Genomic DNA, 20,195 nt, shown 5'->3' with positions numbered 1-20,195 from the left:
GACGACAGAAGACAGAGGGTGGTTGTAGAGGGTTGTTTTTCAGACTGGAGGCCTGTGACCAGCGGTGTGCCTCAGGGATCGGTGCTGGGTCCGCTGTTATTTGTTATTTATATTAATGATTTGGATGAGAATTTAGGAGGAATGGTTAGTAAGTTTGCAGACAACACCAAGATTGGTGGCATTGTGGACAGTGAAGAAGGTTATCTAGGATTGCAATGGGATCTTGATAAATTGGGCCAGTGGGCCGATGAATGGCAGATGGAGTTTAATTTAGATAAATGTGAGGTGATGCATTTTGGTAGATCGAATCGGACCAGGACCTACTCCGTTAATGGTAGGGCGTTGGGGAGAGTTATAGAACAAAGAGATCTAGGAGTACAGGTTCATAGCTCCTTGAAAGTGGAGTCACAGGTGGATAGGGTGGTGAAGAAGGCATTCAGCATGCTTGGTTTCATTGGTCAGAACATTGAATACAGGAGTTGGGATGTCGTGTTGAAGTTGTACAAGACATTAGTAAGGCCACACTTGGAATACTGTGTACAGTTCTGGTCACCCTACTATAGAAAGGATATTATTAAACTAGAAAGAGTGCAGAAAATATTTACTAGGATGCTACCGGGACTTGATGGTTTGACTTATCGGGAGAGGTTAGATAGACTGGGACTTTTTTCCCTGGAGAGTAGGAGATTAAGGGGTGATCTTATAGAAGTCTATAAAATAATGAGGGGCATAGAAAAGGTAGATAGTCAAAATCTTTTCCCAAAGGTAGGGGAGTCTATAACGAGGGGACATCGATTTAAGGTGAGAGGGGAGAGATACAAAAGGGTCCAGAGGGGCAATTTTTTCACTCAAAGGGTGGTGAGTGTCTGGAACGAGCTGCCAGAGGCAGTAGTAGAGGCGGGTACAATTTTGTCTTTTAAAAAGCATTTGGACAGTTACATGGGTAAGATGGGTATAGAGGGATATGGGCCAAGTGCAGGCAATTGGGACTAGCTTAGTGGTATAAACTGGGCGATATGGACATGTTGGGCCGAAGGGCCTGTTTCCATGTTGTAAACTTCTATGACTCTATGACCCTCTGGGTGAACATTTTTTTCCTCGGCTCCCCTCTAATCCTTCTACAAATTACTTTAAATCTATGCCCCCTGGTTATTGACCTCTCGGCTAAGGGAAATAGGTCCTCCCTATCCACTCTATCTAGGCCCCTCATAATTTTATACACCTCAATTAAATCTCCCCTCAACCTCCTCTGTTCCAAAGAGAACCCCAGCCTATCCAATCTTTCCTCATAGCTAAAATTCTCCAGTCCTGGCAACATCCTCATAATTATCCTCTGTACCCACTCTAGTGCAATTACATCCTTCCTGTAATGTGGTGACCAGAACTGTACGCAGTCCTCAAGCTGTGGCCTAACTAGTGTTTTATACAGTTCTAGCATAACCTCCCTGTTCTTATATTCTATGCCTCGGCTAATAAAGGAAAATATCCCGTATGCCTTTTTAACCACCTTATCTACCTGTCCTGCTACCTTCAGGGATCTGTGGACATGCACTCCAAGTTCCATCTCTTCCTCTACACCTCTCAGTATCCTCCCATTTATTGTGTACTCCCTTGCCTTGTTTGCCCTCCCCAAATGCATTACCCCACAGTTCTCCGGATTGAATTCCATTTGCCACTTTTCTGCCCATCTGACCAGTCCATTGATATCTTCCTGCAGTCTACAGCTTTCCTCCTCACTGTCAACCACACTGCCAATTTTTGTATCATCTGCAAACTTAATCATGTCCCCTACATTTAAGTATAAATCATTAATACATACCACAAAAAGCAAGGGACAAAAGCAATGAAACAGAAATTCCTTTTCCGAAGGAGCAGGAAGTACATCCACTCTGGACAGGAGAAGCTGGGGGCAACATTCCACTGGGGTTCAGACAGTCCTATTTATAACAATACAGCTACACAAGGACTGTACAGGACCCTGAGCAACTTGGGAGGAAGTGTTACTGCAGGTCTGCCTGGGAGGAGTGGGGAAGACAGACAGCCACTTCTCACAATGTCATTCAACTACAAGTCTTATAGTTTTCCTGGGGGAAGAGAATGGAAAGCTTATTGTGATATAAATTATGAAGAGCTTTCAATTTCAATCTAGGTTTGTCACTGAATTGCAAGCAAGCACATTCCCTCCCAATTCGGGTTCCTGTTTAAAGCTGCTTTTCCACTGCGCCACTCATCATGCACAGGTCTCACAGCCCCCGGCAAACAACTTGCATTTATACATCACCAATAACGTAGTAAAATGACCCAAGGAGTTTCACAGGAGTGTAATCAGCCAAAAAATTGACACTGAGCCACATAAGGAGATATTAGGACAGGTGACTAAAAGCTTGGCCTAAGAGGTAGGTTTTAAGGAGCGTCTTGAAGGAGGAGAGAGGTGGAGAGGTTTAGGGAGGGAATTCCAGAGGTTAAGGCCTAGGCACGGCCGCCAATAGTGGGGTGAAGAAAATCAGGGATGCGCAAGATGCCAGAATTGGAAGAACATCTCGACCAAGTGAGCTTGCCACATTTGCTAAGGCCAACAGCTAAAAATTGATCTGGTAATAAATTTACCATTTGAATACTATAATTGCCACATACAATCGAAAAAGCAGGAAGTGCTGGGTTCTGACTCACTGATTCCACATGGAACAGGCTCAAGGGGGTGAATAGCCCACTCCTGTTCCTATGTACCACACAATGCCTGACAGCTGGGAGACTGCAGCTTCTGTTTACTGTCAATAGAATGCAAAGTGGAAGCAACGTCAGGCTCACAAAACAAAGCAGAGGTAGGTTAACAGCGCAAGATAACGGCTCTGAATGTCAAAGGTAATCGCATTTTACAAATGGTGTTTCTAACTCTCTGCCCCTTATCAGTGATTCCAGTAGCAGAGTCTGTGAGTCATTTCCCCTCAACTAAGGCAGGCGAGCTGACGCTCAGACTGAATCACAATAAATAACTCAATAACAGGGCCAAAATGTCTGATGTTTGGAGAGAACTGCTGCATAATAGTAAGGCTCAAAATTGACAGGGAGCGGCCGGGCCCAGACTTTTTTTTATTCACAATATTTATTAACGACTTAGATGAAGGCATAGAAAGTCTCATATCTAAGTTTGCCGATGACACAAAGATTGGTGGCATTATAAGCAGTGTAGATGAAAACATAAAATTATAAAGAGATATTGACAGATTAGGTGAATGGGCAAAACTGTGGCAAATGAAATTCAATGTAGACAAATGTGAGGTCATCCACTTTGGATCAAAAAAGGATAGAACAGGGTACTTTCTAAATGGTAAAAAGTTAAAAACAGAGGATGTCCAAAGGGACTCAGGGGTTCAGGTACCTAGATCATTGAAGTGTCATGAACAGGTGCAGAAAATCATCAATAAGGCTAATGGAATGCTGGCCTTTATATCTAGAGGACTGGAGTACAAGGGGGCAGAAGTTATGCTGCAGCTATACAAAACCCTGGTTAGACCGCACCTGGAGAACTGTGAGCAGTTCTGGGCACCGCACCTTTGGAAGGACATATTGGCCTTGGAGGGAGTGCAGCGTAGGTTTACTAGAATGATACCCGGACTTCAAGGGTTAAGTTACGAGGAGAGATTACACAAATTGGGGTTGTATTCTCTGGAGTTTAGAAGGTTAAGGGGTGATCTGATCGAAGTTTATAAGATATTAAGGGGAACGGATAGGGTGGATAGAGAGAAACTATTTCCGCTGGTTGGGGATTCTAGGAATCGGGGGCACAGTCTAAAAATTAGAGCCAGACCTTTCAGGAGTGAGATTAGAAAACATTTCTACACACAAAGGGTGGTGGAAGTTTGGAACTCTCTTCCGCAAACGGCAGTTGATACTAGCTCAATTGCTAAATTTAAATGTGAGATCGATAGCTTTTTGGCAACCAAAGGTATTAAGGGATATGGGCCAAAGGCAGGTATATGGAGTTAGATCACAGATCAGCCATGATCTTATCAAATGGCGGAGCAGGCACGAGGGGCTGAATAGCCTACTCCTGTTCCTATGTTCCTACTCATTCATGGGATGTGGGTGTCGCTGGCGAGGCCAGCATTTATTGCCCATCCCTAATTGCCCTTGAGAAGGTGCTGTTGAGCCGCCTTCTTGAACCACTGCAGTCCGTGGGGTGAAGGTTCTCCCACAGTGCTGTTAGATAGGGAGTTCCGGGATTTTGACCCAGCGACAATGAAGGAACGGCGATATATTTCCAAGTCGGGATGGTGTGTGACTTGGAGGGAAACGTGCAGGTGGTGTTGTTCCCATGTGCCTGCTGCCCTTGTCCTTCTAGGTGGTAGAGGTCGCGGGTTTGGGAGGTGCTGTCGAAGAAGCCTTGGCGAGTTGCTGCAGTGCATCTTGTGGATGGTACACACTGCAGCCACAGTGCACCGGTGGTGGAGGGAGTGAATGTTTAGGATGGTGGATGGGGTGCCAATCAAGCGGGCTGCTTTATCTTGGATGGTGTCGAGCTTCTTGAGTATTGTTGGAGCTGCGCTCATCCAGGCAAGTAGAGAGTATTCCATCACACTCCTGACTTGTGCCTTGTAAATGGTGGAAAGGCTTTGGGGAGTCAGGAGGTGAGTCTCTCGCCGCAGAATACCCAGCCTCTGACCTGCTATTGGAGCAACAGTATTTATGTGGCTGGTCCAGTTAAGTTTCTGGTCAATGGTGACCCCCAGGATGTTGATGGTGGGGGATTCGGCGATGGTAATGTCGTTGAATGTCAAGGGATGGTGGTTAGACTCTCTCTTGTTGGAGATGGTCATTGCCTGGCACTTGTCTGGCGCGAATGTTACTTGCCACTTATCAGCCCAAGCCTGGATGTTGTCCAGGTCTTGCTGCACGTGGGCTCGGACTGCTTCATTATCTGAGGGTTTGCGAATGGAACTGAACACTCTGCAATCATCAGCGAACATCCCCATTTCTGACCTTATGATGGAGGGAAGGTCATTGATGAAGCAGCTGAAGATGGTTGGGCCTCGGACACTGCCCTAAGGAACTCCTGCAGCAATGTCCTGGGACTGAGATGATTGGCCTCCAACGACCACTACCATCTTCCTTTGTGCTAGGTATGACTCCAGCCACTGGAGAGTTTTCCCCCTGATTCCCATTGTCTTCAATTTTACTAGGGCTCCTTGGTGCCACACTCGGTCAAATGCTGCCTTGATGTCATGGACAGTTACTCTCACCTCACCTCTGGAATTCAGCTCTTTTGTCCATGTTTGGACCAAGGCTGTAATGAGGTCTGGAGCCGAGTGGTCCTGGCGGAACCCAAACTGAGCATCAGTGAGCAGGTTATTGGTGAGTAAGTGCCGCTTGATAGCACTGTCGACGACACCTTCCATCACTTTGCTGATGATTGAGAGTGGACTGATGGGGCGATAATTGGCCGGATTGGATTTGTCCTGCTTTTTGTGGACAGGACATACCTGGGCAATTTTCCACATTGTCGGGTAGATGCCAGTGTTGTAGCTGTACTGGAACAGATTGGCTCGAGGCGCAGCTAGTTCTGGAGCACAAGTCTTCAGCACTACAGCCGGGATGTTGTCGAGGCCCATAGCCTTTGTCGTATCCAGTGCACTCAGCCGTTTCTTGATATCACGTGGAGTGAATTGAATTGGTTGAAGACTGGCTTCTGTGATGGTGGGAATATCGGGAGGAGGCCGAGATGGATCAGTGAGTCAGTGCCCGCAAAACTGTGCCGCACTGAGTCAGTGCCCGCAGAACTGTGCCGCACTGAGTCAGTGCCCGCAGAACTGTGCCGCACTGAGTCAGTGCCCGCAGAACTGTGCCGCACTGAGTCAGTGCCCGCAGAACTGTGCCGCACTGAGTCAGTGCCCGCAGAACTGTGCCGCACTGAGTCAGTGCCCGCAGAACTGTGCCGCACTGAGTCAGTGCCCGCAGAACTGTACCGCACTGAGTCAGTGCCCGCAGAACTGTACCGCACTGAGTCAGTGCCCGTAGAACTGTACCGCACTGAGTCAGTGCCCGTAGAACTGTACCGCACTGAGTCAGTGCCCGTAGAACTGTACCGCACTGAGTCAGTGCCCGTAGAACTGTACCAAACTGAGTCAGTGCCCGTAGAACTGTACCAAACTGAGTCAGTGCCCGTAGAACTGTACCAAACTGAGTCAGTGCCCGTAGAACTGTACCAAACTGAGTCAGTGCCCGTAGAACTGTACCCCAAGAGTCAGTGCCCACAAAACTGTACCCCAAGAGTCAGTGCCCACGAAACTGTACCAAACTGAGTCAGTGCCCGTAGAACTGTACCAAACTGAGTCAGTGCCCACGAAACTGTACCCCAAGAGTCAGTGCCCACGAAACTGTACCAAACTGAGAGTCAGTATCCACAAACTGTACTGCACTGAGAGTCAGTGTCCACAAACTGTACCCCAAGAGCCTGTGCCCATGAAACTGTACCCCACTGACAGTCAGTGCCCGCAAACTGTACCCCGAGTCAGTGCCGTCAAACTGTACCACACTGAGAGTCAGTGCCCGCAAACTGTACCACACCGAGAGTCAGTGCCCGCAAACTGTACCACACCGAGAGTCAGTGCCCGCAAACTGTACCGCACTGAGAGTCAGTGCCCGCAAACTGTACCGAGAGTCAGTGCCCGTGAGCTGTACCCCGAGAGTCAGTGCCCGCAAACTGTACCCCGAGAGTCAGTGCCCGCAAACTGTACCGCACTGAGAGTCAGTGCCCGCAAACTGTACCGCACTGAGAGTCAGTGCCCGCAAACTGTACCGCACTGAGAGTCAGTGCACGTGAGCTGTACCCCGAGAGTCAGTGCCCGCAAACTGTACCGCACTGAGAGTCAGTGCACGTGAGCTGTACCCCGAGAGTCAGTGCCCGCAAACTGTACCGCACTGAGAGTCAGTGCCCGCAAACTGTACCGAGAGTCAGTGCCCGTGAGCTGTACCCCAGGGAGTCAGTGCCCATGCAACTGTACCCCAGCAATAGTCAGTAGCTTCAGGAGGAGGAAGAAACGGATAGATTCTTTTGTTTTTAGCAAATTCTCCTCCATTGAATGGGGAGTAGAGCTCCACAAGTGCCAACTAGCTCCAGTAACCCACCCAATGCAGCATTCTTTGTGTGTGGAAGTGGGGGGGAAGAAAGAGAGGCAGTGAGAGAGGGAGAACAGGGTTGCGCTCAGATTTGATTCTCTATGTCCTGGGGAGATGACTGGATAGTGATCAGTGATGACAATCCTCTTCATTCCAGGAATGCTGGTGCTCACTGCCACACCAGCTAACTCAGCGCAGACAAGGAATGGACTTTCTACCCTGTAACGCACTGCCGTCACTAACTGAGGTATTGGGCAACTCCTGATGGGGCTTTGGTGCATGACAAATGTGCAACATTACTCAGATCACTGCTCCTGTGAGAAGCAGGATGGGAAGGAGACTGAGCCGATCGGAATCACTGATTATGAACAAACGGTCAGAGAGCCTGAGCTAGTACTGAAACTGCACCTAGGCACATTTCCACAGTCGTGCACACACACACACGCGCGGTCGCGCACACACAAACGCACACGCGGTCGCGCACACACAAACGCACACGCGGTCGCGCACACACAAACGCACACGCGGTCGCGCGCACACACAAACGCACACGCGGTCGCGCGCACACACAAACGCACACGCGGTCGCGCGCACACATACACGCACGCGGTCGCGCGCACACACAAACGCACGCGGTCGCGCGCACACATACACGCACGCGGTCGCGCGCACACACAAAGGCACACGCGGTCGCGCGCACACACAAACGCACACGCGGTCGCGCGCACACACAAACGCACACGCGGTCGCGCGCACACACAAACGCACACGCGGTCGCGCGCACACACAAACGCACACGCGGTCGCGCGCACACACAAACGCACACGCGGTCGCGCGCACACACAAACGCACACGCGGTCGCGCGCACACACAAACGCACACGCGGTCGCGCGCACACACAAACGCACACGCGGTCGCGCGCACACAAACGCACACGCGGTCGCGCGCACACACAAACGCACACGCGGTCGCGCGCACACACAAACGCACACGCGGTCGCGCGCACACACAAACGCACACGCGGTCGCGCGCACACACAAACGCACACGCGGTCGCGCGCACACACAAACGCACACGCGGTCGCGCGCACACACAAACGCACACGCGGTCGCGCGCACACGCGGTCGCGCGCACACACAAACGCACACACGGTCGCACCCACAAACGCACACGCGGTCGCGCACACACATACGCACACGCGGTCGCGCACACACAAACGCACACGCGGTCGCGCACACACAAACGCACACGCGGTCGCGCACACACAAACGCACACGCGGTCGCGCACACACAAACGCACACGCGGTCGCGCACACACAAACGCACACGCGGTCGCGCACACACAAACGCACACGCGGTCGCGCACACACAAACGCACACGCGGTCGCGCACACACAAACGCACACGCGGTCGCGCACACACAAACGGTTGTGGAAGTCTCATTCGATAATACCCACACTGGAATGATTTCTGTCTTTCAGTTTTTCTGTTGTGAAATTGAAGTACATGCTGGATACGAATAATTTAAAAAACAATCAGAACAGCGGAAAGCAGCACAAAAGCAGCTGTCAGCAGGATCAGTCTTGGGGCAACACTTGGGGCTGTGGATCTGAGGGGCTCAGGGTGGTCCATACTAAGTAACGACAAAGGATGAGCAATACAACCCCAGCCAACAGTGGGCAACCTCGGGACCAATTCCACTGCTCTCAACGACACAAGTGGCTGCTCTTTGTACCTCACAAAGATTGAAACTGAACAACACAGGGACTTTAAGATACTGACCATAACTGAACACACAGCAGGCCCACGCAAGCATACTGTTTGTTAACAGTGACATCAGGTGGTAAGAAGCAGAACTGTGCCCTTAAACATCAAAAACAGCAGTTTGGGCACAATTTAATTAATTGAAAGACATTAAGACAGTTCGTCACAACGTCACATTGTCCTCCCGTCACATTCCCCCCCCCCCCCCCCCCAGTCACATCCCGTCACACTCTTCCTCCCACACGCCCTCCCGTCACACCCTCTCCCATCACCCCCCAAGTCATACCCTCCCGTCAAACCACATCCCCCCATCACACCCTCCTGTCACACACCCCCAGTCACACCTTCCCATCACACCGCGCCCCCCCACCACCCTGCTGATCCCACCATGGCCACACTAAGGCAGGTAAATGCAGTTAAAATACAGATCAGCCATGATCTCATTGAATGGCGGAACAGGCTCGAGGGGCTGAATGGTCTACTCCTGCTCCTATGTACTGAGAAAAATAAAAACGTTTTCTCTAAGCAATAATAGTTTACAATTTCTAAGTATAAACTAAAGAAAGTACAGGTGATATAATCACTCCCTCCCCTCTGTCCTATCTCCGAGCTTGGTTTTGTCTCTGAAGTAAAAGTTAAGCATTTGCTATTAGTCTAAAGTCTGAGCTTTTATCTAAGAAAGACATTTTAAAATTCATTCTCCAGTTCCTTTTCGAATCATTTGGAAAAACAAAAACTCAGAAGTGTTGCTGCAATATGAAAAATAATCAGGCTGCAGCATTCCGGGAAATGTTCACAACTGCACGCGCTCAGACTACACCATCCCGGGAATAGCACACATCAGTGTACTTAGTAATCGCCTTCAGCTTTTGTTCTCATCTGCTTTTGGGATGTGGGCGTCGCTGGCTAGGCCGGCATTTATTGCCCATCCCTAGTTGCCCTGAGAAGGTAAATCTTCGAACTGCTGCAGTCCGTGTGGTGATAGTGCTTCCACAGTGCTGTTACTGACGGAGTTTCCAGGACTTTGATCCAGCGACACTGTCCAAGGAAGGATGGTGTGTCGCTTGGAAAGGCATTTGCAAGTGATGGTGTTCCCATGACATTCTCTTTTTATTCGTTTATGGGATGTGGGTGTCGCTGGCGAGGCCGGCATTTATTGCCCATCCCTAATTGCCCTTGAGAAGGTGGTGGTGAGCTGCCTTCTTGAACCGCTGCAGTCCGTGTGGTGAAGGTTCTCCCACAGTGCTGTTAGGAAGGGAGTTCCAGGATTTTGACCCAGCGACGATGAAGGAACGGCGATATATTTCCAAGTCGGGATGGTGTGTGTCTTGGAGGGGAACGTGCAGGTGGTGGTGTTCCCATGTGCCTGCTGCCCTTGTCCTTCTAGGAGGTAGAGCCTTGGCGAGTTGCAGTGCATCCTGTGGATGATACACACTGCAGCCACAGTGCACCGGTGGTGAAGGGAGTGAATGTTTAGGGTGGTGGATGGGGTGCCAATCAAGCAGGCTGCTTTGTCCTGGATGGTGTCGAGCTTCTTAAGTGTTGTTGGAGCTGCACTCATCCAGACAAGTGGAGAGTATTCCATCACACTCCTGACTTGTGCCTTGTAGATAGTGGAAAGGCTGTGGGGAGTCAGGAGGTGAGTCACTCGCCACCGAATACCCAGCCTCTGACCTGCTCTTGTAGCCACAGTATTTATGTGGCTGGTCCAGTTAAGTTTCTGGTCAATGGTGACCCCCAGGATGTTGATGGTAGGGGATTCGGCGATGGTAATGCCATTGAATGTCATGGGGAGGTGGTTAGACTCTCTCTTGTTGGAGATGGTCATTGCCTGGCACTTGTCTGGTGCGAATGTTACTTGCCACTTATGAGCCCAAGCCTGGATGTTTTTCAGGTCTTGCTGCATGCGGGCACGGACTGATTCATTATCTGAGGGGTTGCGAATGCAACTGAACACTGTGCAATCATCAGCGAACATCCCCATTTCTGACCTTATGATGGAGGGAAGGTCATTGATGAAGCAGCTGAAGATGCTACTGTTATCCTTCTTGGTTGTAGAGATCACTAAGCTTGGAGGGACTGAACATCGAGTTCAATGGCATGGGCTCTGATCCAGCAGACGGCGCTGTACTGGATGGGTTTTGAGCTGCTTGAGTGTTGTTGCAGCTATAAACCATGCAGGCAAGTGGAGAGTATTCCATCACACCCCTGACTTGAGTCTTGTAGAGGGTGGAAAGGTTTTAAGGATCAGGTGAGCCATTCGTCCGAGTACCCTGCTCTTATAACCACAGTGTTGATATGGCTGGTCTCATTAAGCTTCTGGCTGATAGTGACCCCCAAGATGGTGATGATAAGGGATTCAGCGATGGTAACGTTGCCAAAGGTTGGGGGGCCAGTGTTTGTGCTTTTTATTGTTGGAGAAGGTTATTTTCTGGCACTTATGTGGTGTGACTGTTACCTCACTTGTCTGCATGTTATCCAGGCCCCAGCGTAGGCTGGGTCAGGACACGGCGAGAGGACCAGAATTTATTAAACCCTGGTAAAGGGGCAAATGGAGATGCAGAAAGGAGGATAGATAAAATCGCTAACAGCACTAAAATGTCAGAAGTGAAAGAGCAGTTAGAGAAGTTAGAAATCTAAAAGATAAAAGAAAGAGTGAAATTGAAGGAGATAAATAATTGGAATATTAAAATATTTTCTGGAAGGATTTACCTGAGGGGATAACAGTGGCTTGCTGTCAAAATCCCTGCAGTGTCCCCCGTGATCTGTGAGAATGCTGAAGTGGGTTACATGATAAAGGAGGGGATCGGGGATAAGTGATGAATATTCTCCAGTTCTCAGGAGACAAGGAGGAAATTTATGGGGACCGGCTCTAGCTATGGAGGGAATCACTGAATACAGGTCAACTCCCACAGCACTGCATTTAAAAAGGATATCAGAATTGACAAAGGCACCAACAGGCCATTAGATTAATGTCAACAGGCCATTAGATTAATATCAACAGGTGCAATAATGGAAGTACATTAAAAGGTGGGCTGGAAGAGAACACAAGGAGGGCCATACTGCTATGCAATCCCCTGGAGGCCAACCTATAGATGATTCTCTCCGTGGGTGTGAAGAGCATTCCTACATTAAACGTTTACACTCCTGGACCTTTGATGCCATCAGTGGCATCACATCAGTTAGCTGGCAGGTCGTCCACAGATCCATCAAGGAAGTGACTTGTTCTCAGGAAGAAATATTTTCGATGTGAAAAGGAAACGTCAGTTTGAGAGGACAAAGAACAATTACTGGGCGGCAGCCCTCCTACGTGGGCAGAGTATCATAGATGGAACCACGTGGCCACACAGACCCCTCACACCAACCCCATGGGCCATCTGAACAGAAAGAGCTTTCTTTCCATTAATGTCCAGATAGTGTCAGGCCATCAGATCTTCACTGTGCAAGTCACTGCCCAATATCCTGGAAGCTCCTCTAATGCCTTTATTTCAAGAGTTTGCATCATGCCAGGATTGTTGGAAGGAATGAGGAGATTGGTTGATGGCTCCTAGGAGGGCTGGCCACTTTAGCCCAATTTGTGGCCCCTGCCTCTAAGAAATCCCACAACATTAGCTGGACACGGATACAGTGAAGCACACGCCTTGCCCAGAGTCACAGCTAAACACACCGTGGGTCGGCTGAAGAGGAGGAGGAGGAGGGGGAAGTCCTACTGTGTGGTCCAGCAAGGGTTACCACACAGCAGAGGTGATGAGGCCCGAGCCAACTGAGGCTGTTGAGGAAGAAATTACGAAGAGACTTAGAGCAGGAAGACCGATGCACCAGTCACTCATAGACAACACTTTAAATGAAATGCACAATGCAGTTCCAGACTAATCTGTCACCTTACAGTGTCCCCATAAACACCATACCAGCCAATCTCATCTATTGCACCTCAAGTATCAAACACCCCACCCTCTAGTTACAGCTACATTCAGACCCTTCAGAAAGAAACTCTCTGGACTATTTTTTTCTTGCCTATAATGGCACGAATGTTTCTTCTTCCTCTGCTCAGCCTGAATAGTGCATGTCATCTACCAATATGCCTGCCAGGACCTGCCCCAGTGGAAGCAGTAAGATGGCCAGCTACTGGCCCTCTCTGGGGGAGCCTCGGCATTGAGGTGGCCTGTATTTCATAGTGCAGAATTTTGAGATGGCCCTGCTCGCACAGGTCCAGCCTGCTGCACGACACTTCATTTGTCCTTCGAGGGACTGCCTAAGTTGCCCAGATGTGGCGTCACTCTGAGATGCCTCCTCCTACCAGTCGTGTTCTGCCATCCTCTAGGAAGGGCACCTGAGGCAGTGGCGGAGTGAGGTTTGGCCCACAGTGGCGGGGGGAGGTCGAACTCAAAATCTGGCCGGCTTGCCAGGAAGCTAGGGAGTGGGGAATGCCGACTTACCTGGTCCAAAGGCTCAGCCAGGAACAGCACAGACTTCCAGACAAATCTGGAAACCAAAGATGGGTAACAGAGGTTCCTGGGAGCGAGATGGAGGTGGTCCCCCAAAACTGTGTTAACCAACCTCAAACGATTGGAGGGAGGGGATCACATTAGCAGCTGGTTCCTGCACTGCCTTAGAGCACCAAACAGGGCAACTCTTACCTCCGCATTGCACAGCAGCACATCTACATAACCAGGTCCGGTTCAAATCATCTCCGCTCAACCACTCACTCATACATTCCATTACGTGCCTCCATGTGGCTTTACCTTCCGTTCAGCCTTGTCCCCCCACCCAAGTACACACTTAGCAAAGGCTGCCAACTTTTTACAATCATTTTCAGCCTTTAAAAAGGCACTGAGGCCAATAGTAGTTGTGCAGTGGTTGTTGAGATCAGCTAACTGAGCAGAGAGTGGGGAACCTCTAGGTCTGGCTGGTCGAGTACCTCACCGGGTGTGGCATTTACTGTGTGAAGGTAACTTTCCTTTACTAACTGATTTATATCTGTCAGAATTAGGACTTATTTCACCTGCAAGGGGATATAGACAGGCTGGGTGAGTGGGCGGAGATTTGGCAGATGCAATATAATATTGGAAAATGTGAGGTTATGCACTTTGGCAGGAAAAATCAGAGAGCAAGTTATTTTCTTAATGGCGAGAGACTGGAAAGTACTGCAGTACAAAGGGATCTGGGGGTCCTAGTGCAAGAAAATCAAAAAGTTGGTATGCAGGTGCAGCAGGTGATCAAGAAAGCCAACGGAATGTTGGCTTTTATTGCTAGGGGGATAGAATATAAAAACAAGGAGGTATTGCTGCAGTTATATAAGGTATTGGTGAGACCGCACCTGGAATACTGCATACAGTTTTGGTCTCCATACTTAAGAAAAGACATACTTGCTCTCGAGGCAGTACAAAGAAGGTTCACTCGGTTAATCCCGGGGATGAGGGGGCGGACATATGAGGAGAGGTTGAGTAGATTGGGACTCTACTCATTGGAGTTCAGAAGAATGAGAGGCGATCTTATTGAAACATATAAGATTGTGAAGGGTCTTGATCGGGTGGATGCAGTAAGGATGTTCCCAAAGATGGGTGAAACTAGAACTAGGGGGCATAATCTTAGAATAAGGGGCTGCTCTTTCAAAACTGAGATGAGGAGAAACTTCTTCACTCAGAGGGTGGTAGGTCTGTGGAATTTGCTGCCCCAGGAAGCTGTGGAAGCTACATCATTAGATAAATTTAAAACAGAAATAGACAGTTTCCTAGAAGTAAAGGGAATTAGGGGTTATGGGGAGCGGGCAGGAAATTGGACATGAAGCTGAGTTCGGATCGGTCAATGCCCTGTGGGTGGCGGAGAGGGCCCAGGGGCTATGTGGCCGGGTCCTGCTCCGACTTCTTGTGTTCTTTAGATTTGTGGTTGGGATCAGATCAGCCATGATCTTATTGAATGGCGGAGCAGGCTCGAGGGGCCGATTGGCCTACTCCTGCTCCAATTTCTTATGTTCTTATGTTCTTATGTAATGTTATTCAGCTGCCACGCTCTCCATGGAACTGTTAACGATGAAATGTCCAATTAACATATGAAACCTCATTTGGAGAGCTTCAGATAGGACAACTCTCACGTTACTTTATGTACATTACCAAGTGAAGGGTGGCCCCATGAAATGCCGCAGCCCATGGGACTGTCCCAGCTCCCACATCCTCTTACCTTCAACATTTGAACAAGAGCATCCATTCCTGCAGCTCAGGGTCTGCTCAGTCACAGCAGAGATGTTCCACTGCCCATGATCCCACACAGCACGTCTCTTCTTGGACAGTTTCCCTCCAGCGCCTATGAGAAAGGTGAGCAGTGAGTAAATGTCAGTGTCATTCTTAAATGGCGATTACCCCCAGGAGTCTCCTCCTCCTCCTCGTGTTATAGATTTATCTAAACTACACCTCAGCCTACATGCTGATGCGCTGTAACTGATGTGGGAAAGATTTATGGTTTAAAAAGGTTCAAACAGCATTGCCCTCCTTACAAGCAATGCTTATCCCAGTTTCCTTAGTTTTAGTGAATCGTTTAATCCAACATTGATTTGATTAAATGGCACAGGCTCACCCGGGGCACAGGCTCATCGGGGTACAACCGCCCTTCACTTCCTCCCCCTCCCCCTAACCCTTTGATCGTGACGATCAACAAGCCTTGAAAGTGAATGTCCACATATATACTTTTGAGCAGGGATCACTGGGTAGTAATCAGGAGTGGGAAGCCTGGCAGATTTGCCCCTGGTTCTGAGACCAGGTGTCATGCCCTACAGTGGAGCTCATGGATCCACAGGTTAGGTCAGTTTAAACTCATTTACAACATGCAGTTTAACGCGGCCTAAGAGTGGCCACATTCTGAGGCACCAACCTGCTCCGCGACAGCGAAACACGCCCACAACACCACAAACAGCAAGCTCTGCACCCAGCCGCAGTCACAGAGTGGAGCAAGCCTGCTTCCCTGCAAGAGCAAGCCAATGAATTTAAATCACACGGTGCACTTGCACTCCAGGGGGACGAGAGTCACCGTCCCACTGCCCCCCTCCCCACAGGGAGCGAGAGTCACCGTCCCACTGCCCCCCTCCACACAGGGAGCGAGAGTCACCGTCCCACTGCCCCCCTCCCCACAGGAGCGAGAGTCACCGTCCCACTGCCCCCTCCACACAGGGAGCGAGAGTCACCGTCCCACTGCCCCCTCCTCCCCACAGGTGAGCGAGAGTCACCGTCCCACTGCCCCCCTCCCCACAGGGAGCGAGAGTCACCGTCCCACTGCCCCCCTCCACACAGGGAGCGAGAGTCACCGTCCCACTGCCCCCCTCCCCACAGGGAGCGAGAGTCACCGTCCCACTGCCCCCCTCCCCACAGGGAGCGAGAGTAACCGTCCCACTGCCCCCCTCCACCACAGGGAGCGAGAGTAACCGTCCCACTGCCCCCTCCACACAGGGAGCGAGAGTAACCGTCCCACTGCCCCCCTCCCCACAGGGAGCGAGAGTCACCGTCCACTGCCCCCTCCCCACAGGGAGCGAGAGTAACCGTCCCACTGCCCCCCTCCCACGGGAGCGAGAGTCACCGTCCCACTGCCCCCCTCCACACAGGAGGAGAGTCACCGTCCACTGCCCCCTCCACACAGGGAGCGAGAGTAACCGTCCACTGCCCCCCTCCCCACGGGGAGCGAGAGTCACCGTCCCACTGCCCCCCTCCACACAGGAGGGAGAGTCACCGTCCCACTGCCCCCCTCCACACAGGGAGGGAGAGTCACCGTCCCACTGCCCCCCTCCACACAGGGAGCGAGAGTCACCGTCCAACTGCCCTCCTCCACACAGGGAGTGAGAGTCACCGTCCCACTGCCCCCCTCCCCACAGGGGAGCGAGAGTAACCGTCCCACTGCCCCCCTCCCCACGGGGAGCGAGAGTCACCGTCCCACTGCCCCCCTCCCCACAGGGAGCAAGAGTAACCGTCCCCACTGCCCCCCTCCCCACAGGGAGCGAGAGTAACCGTCCCACTGCCCCCCTCCCCACAGGGAGCGAGAGTCACCGTCCCACTGCCCCCTCCCCACAGGAGCGAGAGTCACCGTCCCACTGCCCCCTCCACACAGGGAGCGAGAGTCACCGTCCCACTGCCCCACCCCCCCACAAAGGAGCGAGAGTCACCGTCCCACTGCCCCCCTCCCCACAGGGAGCGAGAGTCACCGTCCCACTGCCCCCCTCCCCACAGGGAGCGAGAGTCACCGTCCCACTGCCCCCCTCCCCACAGGGAGCGAGAGTCACCGTCCACTGCCCCCCTCCCCACAGGAGCGAGAGTCACCGTCCCACTGCCCCCCCCCCCACCAGGAGCGAGAGTCACCGTCCCACTGCCCCCCTCCCCACGGGGAGCGAGAGTCACCGTCCCACTGCCCCCCTCCCCACAGGGAGCGAGAGTCACCGTCCCACTGCCCCCTCCCCACGGGGAGCGAGAGTCACCGTCCCACTGCCCCCCTCCCCACAGGGAGCGAGAGTCACCGTCCCACTGCCCCCTCCACACAGGAGCGAGAGTCACCGTCCCACTGCCCCCCTCCCCACAGGGAGCGAGTGTCACCGTCCCACTGCCCCCCCACCACAGGGAGCGAGAGTCACCGTCCCACTGCCCCCCTCCCCACAGGGAGCGAGAGTCACCGTCCACTGCCCCCCCACCACAGGGAGCGAGAGTAACCGTCCCACTGCCCCCCCACCACAGGGAGCGAGAGTCACCGTCCCACTGCCCCCCTCCACACAGGGAGCGAGCGTCACCGTCCACTGCCCCCCTCCCCACAGGAGCGAGAGTCACCGTCCCACTGCCCCCCCACCACAGGAGCGAGAGTCACCGTCCCACTGCCCCCCCACCACAGGAGCGAGTGTCACCGCCCCACTGCCCCCCCACCACAGGGAGCGAGAGTCACCGTCCCACTGCCTCACCCCCCACGGGGAGCGAGAGTCACCGTCCCACTGCCCCCCTCCCCACAGGAGCGAGAGTCACTGTCCCACTGCCCCACCCCCTCCCCACAGGGAGCGAGAGTCACCGTCCCACTGCCCACCCCCCACAAAGGGAGCGAGAGTCACTGTCCCACTGCCCCCTCCCCACAGGAGCGAGAGTCACCGTCCCACTGCCCACCACCCCACAAAGGGAGCGAGAGTCACTGTCCCACTGCCCCCCTCCCACAGGGAGCGAGAGTCACCGTCCCACTGCCCCCCTCCCACCAGGGAGCGAGAGTCACCGTCCCACTGCCCCCCTCCCCACAGGGAGCGAGAGTCACCGTCCCACTGCCCCCCTCCCCACGGGGAGCGAGAGTCACCGTCCCACTGCCCCCCTCCCCACAGGGAGCGAGAGTCACCGTCCCACTGCCCCCCTCCCCACAGGGAGCGAGAGTCACCGTCCCACTGCCCCCCCTCCCCACAGGGAGCGAGAGTCACCGTCCCACTGCCCCCCTCCACACAGGGAGCGAGAGTCACCGTCCCACTGCCCCCCTCCCCACAGGGAGCGAGAGTCACCGTCCCACTGCCCCCCCCCACAGGGAGCGAGAGTCACTGTCCCACTGCCCCCCTCCCCACAGGGAGCGAGAGTCACCGCCCCACTGCCCCCCACCACAGGGAGCGAGAGTCACCGTCCCACTGCCCCCCTCCACACAGGGAGCGAGAGTCACCGTCCCACTGCCCCCTCCCCACAGGGAGCGAGAGTCACCGTCCACTGCCCCCCCACCACAGGGAGCGAGAGTCACCGTCCCACTGCCCCCCTCCCACGGGGAGCGAGAGTCACCGTCCCACTGCCCCCCTCCCCACAGGGAGCGAGAGTCACCGTCCCACTGCCCCCCCCCCCCCACAGGGAGCGAGAGTCACCGTCCCACTGCTCCGCACCCCCCCCCCCCCACAGGAGCGAGTGTCACCGTCCCACTGCCCCCCCACCACAGGGAGCGAGAGTCACCGTCCCACTGCCCCCTCCCCACGGGGAGCGAGAGTCACCGTCCCACTGCCCCCCCACCACAGGGAGCGAGAGTCACTGTCCCACTGCCCCCCTCCCACAGGGAGCGAGAGTCACCGTCCCACTGCCCCCCCACCACAGGGAGCGAGAGTCACCGCCCCACTGCCCCCCTCCCCACAGGGAGCGAGTGTCACCGCCCCACTGCCCCCTCCCCACAGGGAGCGAGTGTCACCGCCCCACTGCCCCCCTCCCCACAGGGAGCGAGTGTCACCGTCCCACTGCCCCCTCCCCACAGGGAGCGAGAGTCACCGTCCCACTGCCCCCCTCCCCACAGGAGCGAGTGTCACCGTCCCACTGCCCCCCCACCACAGGGAGCGAGAGTCACCGCCCCACCACCACAGGAGCGAGAGTCACCGTCCCACTGCCCCCCCACCACAGGGAGCGAGAGTCACTGTCCCACTGCTCCGCACCCCCCCCCCCAACAGGGAGCGAGAGTCACCGTCCCACTGCCCCCCCACCACAGGGAGCGAGAGTCACTGTCCCACTGCTCCGCACCCCCCCCCCCCCAACAGGGAGCGAGAGTCACCGTCCCACTGCCCCCCCACAAGGAGCGAGAGTCACTGTCCCACTGCCCCCCCCCCACACAGGGAGCGAGAGTCACCGTCCACTGCCCCCCCACAAGGAGCGAGAGTCACTGTCCCCACTGCCCACCCCCTCCCCAACAGGAAGCGAGAGACACCGTCCCACTGCCCCCCCCCACCCACCTCGGGAGCGAGAGTCACTGTCAGTGTCCCCCCCCCCACCGCCAACAAGGAGCGAAAGTCACTGTTCCCCGCCCCCCCCCCATAAACAGGGAGTGAGAGTCAGTGTCAATGTAGCAGATGGAGGTGACCTTTATCATTGAGTTCTGGGCTGGGTTTGAACTCAGGCACCAGATGTGAATGGACAATGTCTGAACTCCTACAAACACACAGTTCAAATCACACTCAATCTTCAGGGTTTAACACTATCGGATTTGTTCAATTTTTTCCCCTCGTTTCCTGAAAGGGCTGGCTTGTGCTGGGAACGGCTCACGTTCCAGATCTTATCCTCAGTGTGAGTGCCAGAAGGCTGATTGAGCATAAGAGCACATCAAGTGTGAGTGCCAGAAGGCTGATTGAGCATAAGGAGCACATCCTGTCCTCACTCAACATCTGCACACTTTCCAGCAGAATTGTGAGCAGGGGCAGGAGCCCGGGTTGATTCTCCTTTCCCTGACCCAGCCAAGATCAGGCAACTCGGCCAAGAATGAAGACTTCACCCTTCATCTTGCATCAGTACCATTCCTGGTGGTGATCAGGATTTTCCAGCCATCATCGCATCAAATCTGCAACAAGTGGTTTCCGGCCTTTA

At 53.3% G+C, this 20,195-nt stretch overlaps 1 protein-coding gene across 2 annotated transcripts in view; it reads right to left on the bottom strand.

Annotated features, from left to right (window-relative positions):
- kansl1b (KAT8 regulatory NSL complex subunit 1b) overlaps nt 1–15,176 on the bottom strand; it is a 179,076-nt gene extending 163,900 nt beyond the window's left edge. For both annotated transcript variants that reach the window (XM_067969141.1, XM_067969144.1), the window contains exon 1: nt 15,058–15,176. The gene's annotated coding sequence lies outside the window, so the exon portion shown is untranslated. The remainder of the gene's footprint in view (nt 1–15,057) is intronic.
- Between the last annotated feature and the right edge of the window lie 5,019 nt (nt 15,177–20,195).

Source organism: Heptranchias perlo, chromosome 30 (assembly GCF_035084215.1).
Source record: "Heptranchias perlo isolate sHepPer1 chromosome 30, sHepPer1.hap1, whole genome shotgun sequence".
Taxonomy (NCBI): Eukaryota; Metazoa; Chordata; class Chondrichthyes; order Hexanchiformes; family Hexanchidae; genus Heptranchias; species Heptranchias perlo.
This window is presented reverse-complemented; position numbering and strand designations above follow the sequence as displayed.